Source organism: Phascolarctos cinereus, unplaced genomic scaffold (genome assembly GCF_003287225.1).
Source record: "Phascolarctos cinereus isolate Bilbo 61053 unplaced genomic scaffold, phaCin_HiC Scaffold_4;HRSCAF=312, whole genome shotgun sequence".
NCBI classification, from domain to species: domain Eukaryota; kingdom Metazoa; phylum Chordata; class Mammalia; order Diprotodontia; family Phascolarctidae; genus Phascolarctos; species Phascolarctos cinereus.
The window spans coordinates 559,946,702-559,960,370 of record NW_027555847.1 but is presented as its reverse complement, the minus strand read 5'-3'; the positions used below and the strand labels follow the sequence as shown (position 1 = coordinate 559,960,370).

General features: G+C 39.4%; 1 protein-coding gene across 3 annotated transcripts in view; it reads left to right on the top strand.

The window, feature by feature from the left end:
* The window catches only part of RNF182 (ring finger protein 182), an 80,120-nt gene that overhangs the window by 27,274 nt on the left and 39,177 nt on the right, over positions 1–13,669 (top strand). The gene's annotated exons all lie outside the window — the stretch shown is intronic.

Below are 13,669 nucleotides of genomic sequence, written 5' to 3'. Positions count from 1 at the left end.
ATTCCAGGCTGTTTCTATCAGAATTCTATTTAAAAGATAAGAATTTTCAGATAATAATAAAATCAAGAGTAATCTCTGTTTCTTGGGGTCAGGTCATTTGCAAGTTCCACATGTGTAAAACAAGGCCAGGGCAGCGAGGTGGTGCAGGGTGCAGTCAGGAAGATTCATCTTGCCGAGTTCAAATCTGGCCTCAGACACTTACTAGCCCTGTGACTCTGGGCAAGTCACTTAACCCTGTGTGCCTCAGTTTCCTCATCTGTAAAATGAGCTGGAGAAAGAAATGGCAAACCACTTCAATATCTTTGCCAAGAAAACCTCAAATGGGATCATGAAGAGTCAGGTTCGACTGAAATGACCAAACAACAAAATGAGGCAAACTTGAAGTATTAAACTCACTTAGGGAAACAAGGAGTATCATCATCACAGGCATACCTGGAGGGTGTGCCTAGTGTGATGTACATCCCATCACACTTCTGCTTAACTTCCCTGAAGGGGAAGGGGAAGACCAGTGGCAATTCACATTCATTGTACCCTCTAGGCACACCTATCATAATCATAATTACTGTCAAAAAGCAAGTTTTAAGGCACTGTCTAAATGTGTGCAGCACTCTACCTAAAGTTGGTCCCTGTCTTCCATTGCTGGCAGGCATAAATGTATAGGAAATCTTTGTTGTCTGTACAGCAATCTTTATTTAAATCTGGCCATTTTCCTATGCCTTTGTATAGCCTTTGTTGTGGAAATGTTGTGTGGCCCTGGCATTGTATCACTCATTCAGTCAGTCATATACCTAGTACTCAGCAGATGCACAACACTGAGTAAATGGATATAAAAGAAAGTTGAGGGAATGGTTCTTGCTCTTGGGAAATTTACAGTTTAGTGGGGGACACATACCCACACTCTACAACTAAATAATACAAATACAAAAACAAATTAGATGCCAATCATGGGAAAGCACTGAGGGAATACGGTATGAGGGAATGGGTGAACAATGGGATGTGAGGTCAGCCCAGGAAGGCTCCTTGGACAGTCTTCAGTTAGGTCTTGAAGAAAGTGCTCCAAGTGCATTGATGAGGACATGTTGAGTAGGAATGAAAGATTTTGAGCTGGGAGGACTCTTAGAGATCCTCCTAGCTCTTGCATTTTATAGATTAAAAAACTGGGACTCAGAGAAGTTAAGATTTGCTTGAGATTGCACAAATAGTAAAATAATAGAAGTAGGATTTGAATCCAGGTTCTCCACCTCTATGCCCTTTCCACTGCACCACAAGACCTCTTGGGGGGCGGGCATCATAAGCACGGAGGCTGAACAGGTACTTTATGTAAACTGTAAAATAAAAACCAAAACCTTGCTTTGCCAGAGCCAAGGAAACTACAAAGGGATGGAGTTGGCAGGTGAAAGAAATGCAGTCAGTGGGAGGCATTGACCGTTAAGTTACCTTCTGTCATACCCCGGCCATACTGGTCCTTGCTCCCCACTGTTACTTCGGCTCTCCCTTTACCTTCATTACTCAGTGAACTTTCCTTTTTTGAAGTACGCCCAATTGAAATTTTCCATTCATTCCAAATTATGGTGACTGTAGTCACCCCCAAGTCATTCTTGCTCCTTTTTTCAAAACGTTCAGCACTTGGCTTACTGTGTTCCTCTTCTCCCTAACTCCTGCCATTCTATCCCATTTCTCATCCTCCTTCAATCCCATGACCTACTCCTTCATTCTACCTCATCTACACATAGAGATGATTACACATTGGATCTCACCATTTTCCACAAGTGTTCCTTGATTAGAAACTGGCATCCACCTAGCTGCCCATAATCCTTCCCAAACATATCCTGTGCCCTCATCTATACCTCTAATCCTTCCACACCCTTAGTACTAGTTCCAGCAATTACCTCTCCTCTGACTTCACTTTCTTCCCACTCAAACATTAATACAATAATTAGCTACTGCAACTCTGCTTTCCTCTGTTGCCCCCTTGTTCTGGTAAAACTCATTACTTGCTGTACCTCAGACCTGGATTATTCCCACCACCCAGTTCCTTTGATCCTATTCCTTAGCTGCTGAATGTGGCTGGAGAAAGTCTTACAACACTGCTGATTTACTTAAAGTTGCAGCTCAAGTACCATCTTGTATATGAAGACTTTTCTGATTTCCTCAACTGCTAGTGGCCTTCATCCCAAGTTGTCTCATATTCTTGACTCCATACAGAGTGAAGAAGACCTGAATTTGAAGCCTGTCTCAGACATTTACTAGCTGTGTGACTTTGGGCAAGTCACTTAACCTGTTTGCCTCAGTTTCCTCAACTGTGAAATGTAGATATTAAGCTCCCTTTCATCAATCACCTTTCCATCAGACCCATACTTTTTGAATGACTAACACTAATAGAAGAAAACAAAGTCCAGATCTGTTACTTCCCTGTATTTTGACAGCCTCTTTCTGCTTTTCCAGCTGCGTAGGGTTCTTTTCTTCCCAAGAGCCTGGGAATCTCACTAAAGCAAGGAATTATTTTGAGTAAGTCAAGAGACAGGCAGTTTATCGTTGCCAGATATATTTCTGGGATCTAGACTTTCTGTTTTATTGTGTCTGAAAACTACATTAAAGTAACATCAATGGAAATGAAGACTGTTAGCAATATGTAATTCCCAGCCAAAAATGACAAATTAAAAGTGTAAAGTTTTGATTTGAGATAGCAAAAATTCTCCCAGTGGCATGGTCTGCACACACGCAAAAAATTAAATGTGTATTTAATTCCCTTGCAGAGCAGATGATTCGATCTAATAAAACATTTAACAAAATGCCTAGTCATTATGTACCCAACTGTGCACCAAAGTTTTTGCTACGATTGCTCACTCTTGCATGTAACTTGAGTCCCAAAGCCCATTGGTGTGGGACTGTGTCCCCATTGGTGGAGATTAATGCCCCGTGCCCTCATGAGGGGCAGGGCAGAGTTGGCAAGAGCAAGAATGTGGAGAGCTTTGGTCTCTTCCCTTTCTGTGGGCTTGAGTCTTTTTGTACTCTGCAGTCACTTCGAGAGCTTCTGGCTCCCAGCTTTGAGAGAGATGGACAATGTCAACTCCATTTCAGGCTGCTGAAGGGAGAATAAAGACTCTGGGAAGAAGCTGACATGAGAAGAGCTAGCAGTCTCCATCATGTTCCTATCTTTACCTTGCCCCATTCTTCCCTTCTCTTTTCCTTAAACATACCCTTTTCTCTTCCCCTTCCCCTTAACGGAATTTTCCCTTGGGTGAGATCAGGCATTCTCTCTCTTTCTCTCTCTCTAGGTTGAGCTGAATTACCTCGCTCCCAAAGGGACAGCTACTTCACTCTGTATTGCCTGATATATATTATCCTATGGATACTTCCCCTGATTTCTATTTTGCTATTGATGTGAATAAGTGTATTTCTTTGCTTCTTGCTATATATGTTCATTGTGGAACTGGTATTTGGTAGAATGGGAGTCAAGCCTTTGATATAGAGCTTTTCCCATTACTGGACAGCAATCGGAAGTTTAATTCAATCATGAAAACTACATCCCCTAGACTAATAATATTTAGGGGAATAGATAGGTATAATTCTAGCCTAGTACCTCTTCTTTTTCTGAGGAAAATAGAGTTGTCAAATTTCTGGCTCCAACCTACTCTTTCCCTTCTTGGCAGGAAATGGAAGTCTCCCTTGGAGAAGGGTGGGAGGAGGCTAGAGATGTCTTTTCTGCTTCTCTGAGCCATGCAGTGACATCCTCATGCTATATGTGGGGGACAGCCTTCATCTACATATAACTGGCTGCTAAGAAAGGAATCTTTCTAAAACAAGGGACCAAAGAACGTTGCACTAGGAGTCACGATATTTTGATTCAAGTTTTGGCATTACCACTAGTTAACACTAGTGTGATCGTGAGTAGGCAACAACCTTTCTGGGTTGTTTCCTCATTTCTAAAGTGAAAGTATTGGACTAGGTGAATTGTAAAGGCAGAGTGGAACTAGAATAGAGTGGCCATACTTTTGTCCCAGGTAATGACATGGTGGGGGTGTTTCTTTTCCTCTGGCTAAATGCTGATGACTGAATCAGCATGGTCCCTCACCTATACTTTCCAGATTATCATCTCCCAGGGTTTTGTATCCCTCACTTGAGTTCTGCCTTCCCACTAAGAGGGACTGCCCACTAGTTCCATCTAGCCTGGAGATTCCAACCATGCTGGATCCCCAGAAAGTATCAGTGATGATGGCATTGCACACTGGCCACCATTGTTCCCTCTAGCTGCCACACCCTACCCCCCCAATAATCCTAGAGCTCTCCAGTATGTTTCCTCCTCTACTTTTCCTTTCTATGGTGACTCTATGGAACCCTTTCTCTATTATGAAATTTTCTTCTTCCTTGATCTTTTTCTCATATCTTCTGGTGCTCACTGAATCCAGGCTTCATTCTAAAGACACCATATCTCTTGACATTCTCTTCAAGGCTGGCTGGTTCTGCTCTTATACCTCCTAACAGAAAGGGTTTAGGAGAAACAATTGGTTGGTTCCCCAAGGCCACTTTCAAATCTTTGTTCTGCCATTGTCACTCAGCAAACACCTCTCCTTTTTTAAATTTCACTCCATTCTGTTCAGATACTTCTGTCATCTGTGGCCCAACAGGTCACTTTCTGTTTTCCCAGTGAATTCACTACCTGGCTCACAAGCTTCCTCTCTTGTCCCTTTTGAACACCTTGGTCCCTGACCTCCCCAGTTCCTAAGACTATTATCTCCATTCTCCCTTAGCTACCCTCTGGATTGGTCATACCTTAGAATTTTTCTCATGTGAGTCAGCTCAATTGCCCCAAGTCCTGGAATTCCCCATTAAGACTCTCCTCTAAAGTTCTGTCTAACTGTAAATTTCTTTGATATGTGATTTTCTTCCCTGTTTCTTTCTGGGTAGACTTTGTATTCTCTATGCAAACCTATTGGCACCTGTACTCAATGTGAATTAAGGTGTCAAGGAGTGAATTCAGTGGCTTGCTATTTTGATGTGAGAACACTCCAATCATTGAGCCACAGTTGGAAGGAGTCAATGACTTCACACCAGTACTCTGCTATGGCAGACATTGTCTGCTTTTCTCCATTCTCTCTTCCAGTAACTATCTGTTGCAATCTACTGATCAATAAATAATGGTACGTAATGTTTTCTTGCTTGGGAGATGTAAAACTTCACATACATTCAATCTTCTTACTTCGGCAAATGTTCTTGTTGCCTGCTTTTCTTTAGTTTATGATGTCAGCATTTTTCATGCTGTGTTCTCTTACAATCTTTCCTTCTCTTCTGATGTGGCTAAGGCCAAACACTGATTTTGTGTTATGGTCACATAAAGATTTCTTGCGATGAAATGAGTAAGATGGGAAGGCAGGAGATGAAACCATATATTCTGCTTGATCATAACACAAGTCTCTCTGTGTGCCAGTCTGTAAGTGGAATAAGCAAACTGTTAACTAAGCCGTATTTTAAACACACAAGGAAAGCCAACTATTTAAAGTCAGTTATTAATATAAAATATTGTCCCTTGATTTAATGTTTTATTTATTAGAATTCTTGTCTACTAGATTTTAAAAGAAGTACAGTAAGTGCTATACTTACAATCCTTGGAAAAGAGTACAAAATACTGCAAGTTTAGGTATGCATAGAGTGTTGCCAGGGTATACATGTTATATCCTCTTGGTAATATGTAAATTCTTTGAGGCCTAGGCCTATTTCATTCACACCTGGCTCACACTTTTTGCATGCTTGTGCTTCTAGAACAAAAACAATAACAGACCAGTTAGGAGGCTATTACCTCTTATATGAGCCGTTGTAATAGCCTCTTACCTGGCATCTGTGTTCCAGTCTCTTTTTAATCCAGTCTCTTCTATATAATACTATCAAACTAATCTTCTAAATCATGACTTTGTTCAGATGTCCTTTGTGCTAAAACCTTCAATGGCTCTACATTGCCTATAGATTTTTTTTTTCAATTTGTAATGAGCTTTATTTTAAAATTAAAGAAAGAAAAACAAAACTCCTATAACAAATATGCATTGTTAAGCATTGCCTACTGAAATAACACTGGATGGAATGGTGTGTTGAGGTTAGAACTTGGATATCAAAATAAGGAATTTCAACTTATCTCCTGTAGTCTTCTAATGTGTATATTCCAGACACCTTACTCTTTCTCAAACACATTCCACTTTTCTTTTTGGAGGCAATAGGAGGTTAAGGGACTTGCCTAGGGTCATATAGCTAGTGGGTATCTGAGGCCAGATTTGAACTCAGATCCTCCTGACTCCAGGACTGGTGCTGTATCCACTGTGCCACATGCTATATGCTAAATTTAGCCATATGCTAAATGAGCATATGGTCTCTTCTGTCTGGAATACCCGTCTCTCTCCAACTCTTCCTATTAAATACTACCTTTCCATTAAGATCCAGCTCAAATGATAACTCCTTCATTGATTCTTCTTTTGATTTCTCTTCTCCTTTCTTAGATATGATTATTTATTCACCAAATGGTTATTGATAGCTTTTTATGTACAGTATTCCGTGTGTGTGTGTGTGTGTGTGTGTGTGTGTGTGTGTGTGTGTGTGTGTATACACTGAAGGTTGTTGCTAAGGGCTGACTGGCAATGCAGAATGAATAAAAGAAATGACAGATAGTCCTATTAAGAATAATATCAGAAGTGCTAAATATCAGAATTAGCTGAGGCAGGCCAGGAAAACAAAAAAAAAGTTCATTCATTTTTTTTTTTACCTATATTGGGGAAAAGAGGAGGATAAAAAAAGGATAAGGCTACTATTCAGAGTGGGTGGGCTGATGATAACTGATGATTCTCTCCACCTTTACTAAGTCTCTTAATTGTTAACTCTCATGGCCTTTACTCATTCCTCAAACTTCTTGACCTCTTTGCATTATTTTTCACTGTTGACCAATTCTCTTAACACTTTTTCTCTTGGTGATCTCATCAGGTCTTGTGTGTTTAATTATCTCTATGTAGATGATTCCTCTATCTATATATCCAGCCCTAGTCTCTCTTCTGAGCTCCAGTCCTTCATCAACTGCCTATTGGTCATCTCGAGAATGAAGGACGAACAGCAAACAATTGGACATTTCAAACTGGATGTCCTATAGGCATTGCAAACTCAATACATCTGAAAAGCAGAACCCATTATCTTTCCCCACAAATACACCTTCCAAGCTTTACTGTTTCTGTCAAGGGCCACCATGATCATTCCAGTCACTTAGATTGACAAGTCACTTGAAGTCATCTTTCACTTCCTCTTCTCACTAACCTGTTGTACACAGTCAGTTGTCAAATATTACCAATTCTATGATGGTGCCACCAAGGGTGGCCGTGTCTTCTGGTTCTGGAGGAAGAGTTTGCATTCTCCCTGCTTTCCAGTGCCACTTTTAGATTCCCCCCTTAGCCACCATTATTCAGTAGCCACTCTCCCCCTTACGTCTGTGTCCTTCTCTCTGCTCACAAAGCCATCACCCTAAGTCAAACCCTCATGACCAATGGCCTGTACTATTGCTGTAGCCTCCTGAGTGGTCTCCTTGCCTCAAGTCACTCTATACTCCAATCCATCCTCCATTTTCCTAAAGCACAGGTCTACCATTCTACTCCCCCCCTGTTTACAGACACACGATTTTCTATCTCTGTGCCATCTCCCATGCTTGGAATACACTGTCCTTACCTCTGCCTTGAATATTACCTAGTTTCCTTCAAAACTCAACTCAAGTACCATCCTCTCCAAGAGGCCTTTCCTTAGCCCTTCCCAGATGCTAGTGCCTTCCTTACCCCAAATTATTTTGTTATTTGTTTTCTACATATTATGTTTATATTTGCCATGTGCATATTGACACTATGTAGAATATAATCTCTCTAGTCACAGAGACTGATTTATTTTTGCTTTTGTATCTCTAATGCCTTGAACATTATCATCATTTGATAAATGCTTATTGATTGATTGATTGGTTGATGTAGATAGGCCAGAGCTACTCAACTCTTATTTTATTTCTGTTTTCTTTTGGTCTTTGGCCTAAAAGAGGCAGAACAAAAAATATTTGAGACAGTATGCTAAAGATAGATAAAGAGAAAGTTAGAGTGTCCACTTAACCTTGATAAGATCAAGTCATTTGGCCCCCGTGAACTATAGCTTTAGGTAAAACTGGTGCAATTGGTTGCTATACCACTGTCAATCATATTTGAAATATAGTAGAGAATGGGAGAAGTATCGGATAATTGAAAACTGGCAAATGTTTTCCCAGTTTTCAAAAGAAGGAAAGAGAATGGAGTCCAAATTTTGGAACGGTCAACTTAACTTTTGATTCCTTGCAAAATTGTAGAGGATATTATTAAAGAAGAAATCATGATGACAAAGAATGAGCATGGCTTCATCAAGAATTGGTCATACTAGATTAATCTTTTTTTCCTTTTAGTTAGGGTAGATAAGAATAGTGTTCCTAGATATAGTTTACCTAGGTTTTAGCAAAGTATTTGACAAAGTCTCCTGCTATTCTTGTGGGTAAGATGGAGAGATGTTGGCCCTACCAATTAGGTGGGTTCAAGTCTGATTGAATGACTATACCCAAAGAGTTTTCATTAATGATTTATTTTATTTGGAAGAGGGTTCTAAAGGGCCCCAGAGCTCTGTGCTTCACCCTGTGCTATTTTTTAAATTGAGCCTTTTTAAAAATTTTAATTTATTTTTAAAAATAAATTTATTTATTTTTAGTTTCCAACATTCACTTTGATAAGATTTCAAGTTCCAAATTTTCTCCTCATATTTCCCCTCCCGCCACCCCAAGATGGCATGCAATTTGATATAGGCTCAACATATACGTTCGTATTAAATCTATTTTCATATTAGTCATGTTGTAAAGAAGAATTAGAACTAATGGGAGAAACTATGAGGAAAAAAAGAGAGAGAGAGAGAGAACAAATAATATGCTTCAATCTGCATTCAGACTCCATACTTTTTTTTCTGGATGTGGACAGCATTTTCCATCATGAATCTTTTGGAGTTGTCTTAGATCATTGCTAAGAAGAGATGTCTGTCAAAATTAGTCATTGTACAATGTGGCTGTTACTGTGTACAATGTTCTCATGGTTCTACTCACTTCACTGAGTATCAGTCCTTACAAATCTTTCCAGGTTTTTCTGAAGTCTGCCTACTCATCATTTCTTATAGAACAATAGTATTCCATTATATTCATATACCATAATTTGTTCAGCCATTCCCCAACTGATGGGCATCCCCACAATTTCCAATTCTTTGCCACCATGAAAAGAGCTGCTGTAAATATTTTTGTACATGTGGGTCCTTTTCCCATTTGTATGATTTCTTTGGGATATAGCCCTAGAAGTGCTATTGCTGGGTCAAAAGGTATGTACATTTTTATAGTCCTTTGGGCATAGTTCCAAATTGCTCTCCAGAGTGGTTGGATCAGTTCACAACTCCACCAAACAATGCATTAGTGTTCCAATTTTCCCACATCTTCTCCAGCATTTATCATTTTCCTGTTTTGTCATGTTAGCCAATCTTATAGGTGTGATGTGGTACCTCAGAGTTGTTTTGATTTGCATTTCTTTAATCAATAGTGATTTAGAACATTTTTTCATATGACTGTATATAGCTTTAGTTTCTTCATCTGAAAACTGCCTGTTCATATCCTTTGACCATTTATCAATTGGGGAATGACTTGTATTCTTATAAATTTGACTCAGTTCTCTATATATTTTAGAAATAAGGCCTTTATTAGTGGTTGTAAAAATTCTTTCCCAGTTTTCTACTTCCCTCCTAATCTTGGATGCATTGGCTTTGTTTGTGCAAAATTCATTCCAATTTAATGTAATCAAAATTATCCATTTTGCATTTTATAATGTTCTCTATCTCTTGTTTGGTCATAAATCCATAGATCTGAAAGGTAAATTATTCCTTGCTCTTCTAGTTTGCTTATAATATCAGTCTTCATATCTAAATCCTGTACCCATTTTGACTTTATCTTTGTATAGGATGTAAGATGTTGGTTTATTCCCAGTTTCTGCCATACATTTTTCCAGTTTTCCTTGCAGCTTTTGTTAAATAGTGAGTTCTTATCCCAGAAGCTGGAGTCTTTGGACTTATCAAATACTAGATTAGTATAGTCATTGACTGCTGTGTCTAATGTGCCTAACTTATTCCACTGATCCACCACTCTGTTTCTTAGCCAGTACCAAGTAGTTTTGATGATTGCTGCTTTATAATACAATTTAAGATCTGGTATGACTAGGCCACCTTCCCTTGCATTTCTTTTTGTTAATTCTCTTGATGTTCTGGACCTTTTGTTCTTCCAGATTAATTTTGTTATTATTTTTTCTAGCTGTATAAAATAATTTTTGGTAGTTTGATTGATATGGCACTGAATGAATTAATTGAGGTAGAATTACCACTTTTATTGTATTAGCTCAGCCTACCCGTGGGCAACTGATATTTTTCCAGTTATTTACATCTGATTTTATTTGTGTGAAAAGTGTTTTGTAACTGTGTTGCTATAGTTCCTGTGTTTGTTTCGGCAGGTAGAGCCCTGTGCTAGTTAACATTTTTTTTTTTATGAATGACTTGTATAAAGGTAGAAGTGGCATACTTATTAAATCTAAATTGGCACATAACTAGAAGAGGATAGTTAACACACTGGATGCTAGAATCAGGATTAAAAAATACCTCCACAGGGTATATCATTGAACCAAATCTAATAACATGAACTTCAGAAGGGATAAACACATGTCTTACACTTGGGTTAAAAATAATCCTGGACACCACATTTTAGGAAAGATATTGATAATCTTGAGTGTCCAGAGGAGGGTAACCCAGACTGGTGATGAGGCTTGAGTCTGTGCTATATAAGGATCAGTTGGATATTTACCCTGTAGAAGAGAAGATTTAAAGGGGACATGATAGCTGACCAAGTATTTGAAGAACTGTCATGTGGAAGAGAGGTAAAGACTTCCAGTTTACCACAGAGGAGTAATGGGTAGAAATTGCAAAGAGCTGCAGATTTAGACTTGCTTTAAGGGAACACTGCTTGTCAAAGAGAACAGCACACAAAAAGGGTGGTGTGTAGTGGATTCTAAGGTGGATGATCCGATCACTTGTCAAGTGTGTTGTAAGGAAGATTCTTGTTTAGACATTGACTGGACCAGGGGGCCTCTAAAGTCCCTTTCAATTCCAGATTCTGTGATTCTGTTATCCCTCATGTTATTTGTCACATTAAGTATTTGTGTACATGAATCTTCTCCCCTCTTAGACCGTAGGCTTTTGCTTTCGTTTAGTTGTTTTAGTCTTGTCTGACTCTTCATGACCCCCTTTTAGAGGTTTTTTGGCAAAGATACTAGAGTGGTTTGCTATTTCCTTCTCCAGCTCATTTTACAGATGAAGAAACTGAGGCAAATAGGATTAAGTGACTTGCCCAGGGTAACACAACTAGTAAGTATCTGAGACCAGATTTGAGCTCAGGTCCTCCTGACTCCAAGTTCAGCACTCTATCCACTTCACCATCTAGAGACTATAAGCTAGTTAATGACAATGAGTCTAACTTAACTGATCTCTCTGTGCCCCACTGTTGCCCGCAACCAGATAGTACACCGAAGGGAAAGGTGTGAAATAAAGTGGGCCAGGTGGAGCAGCAGAACTAACTCAGTTTATTTTTCTGAGGGTACAGGATATGTAGAGAAAATCCATCCTAACTTCAAAGAGTCCTCCCCAGGAATCACTCCCCGAAACATCTGCTAAGGATGTGATAACATACATTTCCTCCTTATCAGAGTTCCTAGACAGGGTTGTAAATTCCAAGGCTTTTTTCTGGTGCCCGTATGGAGGAGTGAATATGTAAATCTAAGGTTCAAAGAGTGAGAAGGAATGTCTGAGGAGCCTCCTAGCAGGGAGGGATTTGGAGAGCCTTGCTTCTTAATTATCGAGCCCTGTGGGTAAAAGCCTGGGCAAAGGTCAAACTCTGTCCTGGATCTTAAACCCATATTGGACTCTTAAGGCCGACCCTCAATACTCCACAGTGCCTTACATATAACAGCTATGTAGTCAGTACTTGAATTGAAGAAAGTGCTTTGCTGAAGGTCATGTAGCTTGTTTGTAGCAAGAGATGAACTGAAAGTCAAGTTTTCTGACTTTCACTGTAGTGCTCTTATTTTAAAGTGGTCCTCTAAGGATGTCCCTTGCTGTTAACTTTTCAATATTGTTTTAGCGATTTAAACAAGAGTTTACGAGGCAGTTTGGTGTTTTTCTTCCCTCACATTCATTTTGGGGAAGAAGACAGGGGATCTCTTGACACTGACTCAGGATCTGTTAATAGAGATGGAAGGTATCCATGGCCAATATTTGCTTATTTATCAAAAAGTGTATTAGAGCAATTCTGTGGTTTATATTTTCTTCCAGCATGTACTCCTTAGTCATATAACAGTTTTGTTTCATTGCCCCAAAGTGTGTCTGATTATATGGTTCCAACAAGTTCTAGTTGTGTTATGTTTTTGAAAAGAAAAATCTGAATCACCAAACCTGGAAATTTTTCTCTCTCTCTTGCAAGTGTTTATGGATTTTCGTTGTTAAACATTTCTTTTAGCCCAGTGTCTTTGGTACAGATTTATTTTGTTAGGCAAAATTGACAGGTTGAATTGCCACATCCCTATGCTATATAATTGGAGAAGAAAGTCATTGCCTACTAAAATGGGAGGCAGAGGATATGGGGGAGCTGGCTTCAGAGTCAGGAAGATGTACTCGACACCTTCTGCTTACACACAGTAGCTCTGTGTTTCAATGCCTAGGCAGCTCTCTAAACCTGCAGAGACGGTGCTGACCTGCATTGGTAGAGGGAGTTACCTCCTCCTGGAATCCCAAAACAAATGATCAATAATATTTATGGAGCCTGAAGTTGAAAGTGAGCGTTCAGAACTGAAAGCTCCCTCTGTGTTTATCATAGTGGTTCCTTGACCTCCCTGACTGTTTTAGCTCCTCATCTTGTTTCTCTCTTTTTCCTTCCTTCTAAGCTCAAACTATCGTGCTCTCTGTATTCATTGCCACCATTTCTTTTCCATCAGTTCCCAATTTGACCTTTTACAGTCTGATTTATATCCTCATGATAGTTTCTATTATGTTTACCGAGGAGTTCCTTTGGGCCAAATCTAGATACTCTCCATCATTTTTAACCTTCTTGAGCTGCCTGCTGCTTTGTAAAGTGTTGACAATCTCCTTTTCCTTTGAGATTTTTTTTTTCTGATCTTGGTTTCAGAGATTTTCAATTTACTCTCCTCGTTCTCTTCCCATTTCTTAGATTACTCTTTTCTTGGTGACTTCTTTTATCCCCCTCCCCCTTTGTATCCCTTAAAGTGCTTCTCAGGGGAGTATTTCTTTTCTTCTCTGCGACCTGCCCCCCAAGTCTTCATTGTAGGCACTTGGTATTTCTTCCTGCATTCTTGTTTTGAGAAGCTCAGGACTTTTCCTATTTTCTTTTCATGTCTTTATTTATTGACTATGTGTAGAAGACGTCTAGAGCCCATATTTCTCATCACCTATAAGAAAACTTTTTCCTGGAGATGTTGTTGTTCCCTAAAATGAAACTTGCTGAAAATAGAGTGAAATGAACCTTAACACCCTCCTACTAACTGATTTCCAAGTATTCATC